We start from the raw sequence: 6,240 nt of genomic DNA, 5'->3' as shown, positions 1-6,240 counted from the left end.
TTTGGTAGCTACCTGTATTTGCAATGATGACGGATTTGAACGTACGTCAATAGCAAAGACGTTCGACCTATTAACACAGTATAGTGCAAAAGACGGCATTTTGCGTGAGTATAAAAGGAGCTACAGTAGATTGCATGGTGTGAGTATAAAAGAATCTACAGTAGATAGCAAAGTGTGAGCATAAAACTATCTACAGTAGATTTCCGACCCTATCGCACTTTAATCTCTACTTAAGTGAGTATAAATTACAATAGATAGCAGGATGCGAATAAAAACTATCTACTGTAGATATCAGGTGTGAGTATAAAAACAATTTTCAGTAGATACCAGGGTGTTACTTCAAAAGTAACTTCAGTAGATAGGAAAGTGTGAGTATAACAATTAACATTATAGATACGGGGATGTGAGTATAAAAGGAGCTACAGTAGATTGCATGGTGGGAGTATAAAAGAATCTACAGTAGATAGCAAAGTGTGAGTATAAAACTATCTACAGTAGATTTCTGACACTGTGATTCGTCGATTTATGTCTGCCGCGAAATTTTTGGACGTCCAAGATTGCATCTTGATCAGGCGTATAATTTTAGACGTGTTTTGTTGCTATCGGCCGCCCATACATTATTGCGAATATTCGCAATAATTATTGCGAATATTCGCAATAATTATTGCGAATATTTCACTGCAATATATTGCGAATATTCGCAATAACTTTGCACAATATCTAAAAGTAGGCTCAGGGCCCATACTTGGTATAATGATGGCCCATGACCCCAAGAAATTTCCTGGGGTAGCCCCGACGGCAGAGGTCAAAGGTCATGGGCTACAGGGACCAATATGTGTAAAATTTCAAACAGCTCTAGCTCAAGAACCACAGCGCCCTCAGGGTTCATACTTGGTAAAATGTTGGCCCATGGCCCCATATGTATCCTATGGTAGCTGCAACCCCAGAGGTCAAAGTTCAAAGGCTTTAAAAGACAAAAAACGTTCGACCTATTTACACAATGTAGTGCAAAAGGTGGCATTTGGCTAGCTACCTGTATTTGCAATGATAACGGATTGGAACGTACGTCAATAGCAAATACGAGTCGTACGTTGAACCTATTAACGCACTGTAGTGTAAAAGATGGCATTTTGGTAGCTACCTGTATTTGCAATGATGACGGATTTGAACGTACGTCAATAGCAAAGACGTTCGACCTATTAACACAGTATAGTGCAAAAGACGGCATTTTGCGTGAGTATAAAAGGAGCTACAGTAGATTGCATGGTGTGAGTATAAAAGAATCTACAGTAGATAGCAAAGTGTGAGCATAAAACTATCTACAGTAGATTTCCGACCCTGTCGCACTTTAATCTCTACTTAAGTGAGTATAAATTACAATAGATAGCAGGATGCGAATAAAAACTATCTACTGTAGATATCAGGTGTGAGTATAAAACAATTTTCAGTAGATACCAGGGTGTTACTTCAAAAGTAACTTCAGTAGATAGGAAAGTGTGAGTATAACAATTAACATTATAGATAGCGGGGTGTGAGTATAAAAGGAGCTACAGTAGATTGCATGGTGGGAGTATAAAAGAATCTACAGTAGATAGCAAAGTGTGAGTATAAAACTATCTACAGTAGATTTCTGACACTGTGATTCGTCGATTTATGTCTGCCGCGAAATTTTTGGACGTCCAAGATTGCATCTTGATCAGGCGTATAATTTTAGACGTGTTTTGTTGCTATCGGCCACCCATACATTATTGCGAATATTCGCAATAATTATTGCGAATATTCGCATAATTATTGCGAATATTCGCAATGTTATTGCGAATATTCGCAATGTTATTGCGAATATTCGCAATAATTATTGCGAATATTCGCAATGTTATTGCGAATATTCGCAATAACTTTGCACAATATCTAAAGTAGGCTCGGGGCCCATACTTGGTATAATGATGGCCCATGACCCCAAGAAATTTCCTGGGGTAGCCCCGACGGCAGAGTCCAAAGGTCATGGGCTACAGGGACCAATATGTGTAAAATTTCAAACAGCTCTAGCTCAAGAACCACAGCGCCCTCAGGGTTCATACTTGGTAAAATGTTGGCCCATGGCCCCATATGTATCCTATGGTAGCTGCAACCCCAGAGGTCAAAGTTCAAAGGCTTTAAAAGGCAAAAAACGTTCGACCTATTTACACAATGTAGTGCAAAAGGTGGCATTTGGCTAGCTACCTGTATTTGCAATGATAACGGATTGGAACGTACGTCAATAGCAAATACGAGTCGTACGTTGAACCTATTAACGCACTGTAGTGTAAAAGATGGCATTTTGGTAGCTACCTGTATTTGCAATGATGACGGATTTGAACGTACGTCAATAGCAAAAGACGTTCGACCTATTAACACAGTATAGTGCAAAAGACGGCATTTTGCGTGAGTATAAAAGGAGCTACAGTAGATTGCATGGTGTGAGTATAAAAGAATCTACAGTAGATAGCAAAGTGTGAGCATAAAACTATCTACAGTAGATTTCCGACCCTGTCGCACTTTAATCTCTACTTAAGTGAGTATAAATTACAATAGATAGCAGGATGCGAATAAAAACTATCTACTGTAGATATCAGGTGTGAGTATAAAAACAATTTTCAGTAGATACCAGGGTGTTACTTCAAAAGTAACTTCAGTAGATAGGAAAGTGTGAGTATAACAATTAACATTATAGATAGCGGAGGGTGAGTATAAAAGGAGCTACAGTAGATTGCATGGTGGGAGTATAAAGAATCTACAGTAGATAGCAAAGTGTGAGTATAAAACTATCTACAGTAGATTTCTGACACTGTGATTCGTCGATTTATGTCTGCCGCGAAATTTTTGGACGTCCAAGATTGCATCTTGATCAGGCGTATAATTTTAGACGTGTTTTGTTGCTATCGGCCACCCATACATTATTGCGAATATTCGCAATAATTATTGCGAATATTCGCGCATAATTATTGCGATTATTCCCAAAAACATTGCAAATATTCGCAACGCAATAACTCTGCGAATATTCGCAATAACTTTGCACAATATCTAAAGTAGGCTCGGGGCCCATACTTGGTATAATGATGGCCCATGACCCCTAGAAATTTCCTGGGGTAGCCCCGACGGCAGAGGTCAAAGGTCATGGGCTACAGGGACCAATATGTGTAAAATTTGAAACAGCTCTAGCTCAAGAACCACAGCGCCCTCAGGGTTCATACTTGGTAAAATGTTGGCCCATGGCCCCAGATGTATCCTATGGTAGCTGCAACCCCAGAGGTCAAAGTTCAAAGGCTTTAAAAGGCAAAAAACGTTCGACCTATTTACACAGTGTAGTGCAAAAGGTGGCATTTGGCTAGCTACCTGTATTTGCAATGATAACGGATTGGAACGTACGTCAATATCAAATACGAGTCGTACGTTGAACCTATTAACGCATTGTAGTGTAAAGATGGCATTTTGGTAGCTACCTGTATTTGCAATGATGACGGATTTGAACGTACGTCAATAGCAAAGACGTTCGACCTATTAACACAGTATAGTGCAAAAGATGGCATTTTGCGTGAGTATAAAAGGAGCTACAGTAGATTGCATGGTGTGAGTATAAAAGAATCTACAGTAGATAGCAAAGTGTGAGTATAAAACTATCTACAGTAGATTTCCGACCCTGTCGCACTTTAATCTCTACTTAAGTGAGTATAAAATTACAATAGATAGCAGGATGCGAATAAAAACTATCTACTATAGATATCAGGTGTGAGTATAAAAACAATTTTCAGTAGATACCAGAGTGTTACTACAAAAGTAACTTCAGTAGATCGGAAAGTGTGAGTATAACATTATAGATAGCGGGGCGTGAGTATAAAAGGAGCTACAGTAGATTGCATGGTGGGAGTATAAAAGAATTTACAGTAGATAGCAAAGTGTGAGTATAAAACTATCTACAGTAGATTTCTGACACTGTGATTCGTCGATTTATGTCTGCCGCGAAATTTTGGACGTCCAAGATTGCATCTTGATCAGGCGTATAATTTAGACGTGTTTTGTTGCTATCGGCCACCCATACATTATTGCGAATATTCGCAATAATTATTGCGAATATTCGCAATAATTATTGCGAATATTGCAATGTTATTGCGAATATTCGCAATGTTATTGCGAATATTCGCAATAATTATTGCGAATATTCGCAATGTTATTGCGAATATTCGCAATAACTTTGCACAATATCTAAAGTAGGCTCGGGGCCCATACTTGGAATAATGATGGCCCATGACCCCTAGAAATTTCCTGGGGTAGCCCCGACGCCAGAGGTCAAAGGTCATGGGCTACAGGGACCAATATGTGTAAAATTTCAAACAGCTCTAGCTCAAGAACTACAGCGCCCTCAGGGTTCATACTTGGTACAATGATGGCCCATGGCCCCAGATGTATCCTATGGTAGCTGCAACCCCAAAGGTCAAAGTTCAAAGGCTTTAAAAGGCAAAATAGGTACGACCTATTAACACAGTGTAACGCAATAGGTAGCATTTCGTTAGCTACATGGGTTTACAATGATAACGGCCTGAATCGTACGTCAAGGAAATTGATCACTTGACAAAAACTCCCTTAAAAGGGAATGTGTAGGCATTTTGATATTGGTGCCTTGGACCACCTCAAAAGGTTGTCATTGTGGGACATGGGGTGTGGTTGGTTAATGGGTGTTAGGAGGGTAAAGGGTTGTCAAGGTTTGTAAGGGGGTGAGCAAGGGGGTGGTCACCAGTTTTTTAGATTTTGCGCCCAATTGGGCACTTTTTTTAAATTTTAAGTGCTATGAGGATGATACTTATATCAATTAAAGCTTATAAAAAGGGCTTCAACATGATGGTTACCAACTTTTGGTTTTGGCGCCCAATTGGGCGCTTTTAAAATTTTAGGTGCTATGAGGATGATACTTATATCAATTAAAGTTTATAACAAGGGCTTCCAAATGGTGGTCACCAATTGTTAGATTTGGTGCCCAATTGGGCGCTTTTTATTTTAGGTGCTATGAGGATGATACTTATATCAATTAAAGTTTATAACAGGGGCTTCCACATGGTGGTCACCAACTGTTGGATTTAACGCCCAATTGGGCGCTTTTTTATTTTAGGTGCTATGAGGATGATACTTATATCGATTAAAGTTTATAACAAGGGCTTTCACATGGTGGTCACTAACTGTTGGATTTTGCGCCCAATTGGGCGCTTTTTTTTTAGGTGCTATGAGGATGATACTTATATCAATTAAAGTTTATAACAAGGGCTTCCACATGGTGGTCACCAACTGTTGGATTTGACGCCCAATTGGGCGCTTTTTATTTTAGGTGCTATGAGGATGATACTTATATCGATTAAAGTTTATAACAAGGGCTTCCACATGGTGGTCACCAACTGTTGGATTTGACGCCCAATTGGGTGCTTTTTAATTTTAGGTGCTATGAGGATGATACTTATATCAATTAAAGTTAATAACAAGGGCTTTCACATGATGGTTACCAATTTTTGGAATTGGCGCCCAATTTGGCGTTTTTTTATTCTAAGAGCTATGAGGATGATTCTGATATCAATTAAAGCTTTTAACAAGGGCTTTTACATGATGGTCACCAAGTTTTCGTTTGTGAGCATAGGGGGCCACGGGCATATATATTCGTGTTTGCTCAAACACAGCTGTGACATCTAGTTGCTTTTCTTTCCCTGGACAACATCCGGGACAACATCAACGGGTTGCCATGGTGGGTCAAGGGGTGTGGTTGCTTTAAGGGTCTTAGGGTGGGTTAAGGGTTGTCACGGTGGGCAAGAGATGACATGATGGTCACCAATTTGTGACATAATCAAGGTGAATGAGTCGGATGTCGTTAATATTGTTTTTGAGATATTGAAAAAACAGTGTTCCAATTCATTTGTTTTATATTTTTTCAGCCATTGGTAAATTGTTCATAACTCAGTAACCAGATGTCTGATTTTGATGGGGTTTGCACCAAAATGTAGCATTCATAAACTGCCAGAAAATGATGTAAAAATAAAACTTCTAATTGAAAATTGCCGACATGTGACTCATTCACCTTGATCATATCACATTTTTTGATTTGGCTCCCAATGGGGCGCTCTTTTATTGTAGTTGCTGTGAGGATGATACTTATATCAATAAAAGCTTATAACAAGGGATCTCACATGGTGGTCACCAACTTTTGGATTTGGCGCCCAATTATTT

This window comes from Amphiura filiformis, chromosome 15 (genome assembly GCF_039555335.1).
Source record: "Amphiura filiformis chromosome 15, Afil_fr2py, whole genome shotgun sequence".
In the NCBI taxonomy this organism is placed as follows: Eukaryota; Metazoa; Echinodermata; class Ophiuroidea; order Amphilepidida; family Amphiuridae; genus Amphiura; species Amphiura filiformis.
This window is presented reverse-complemented; position numbering follows the sequence as displayed.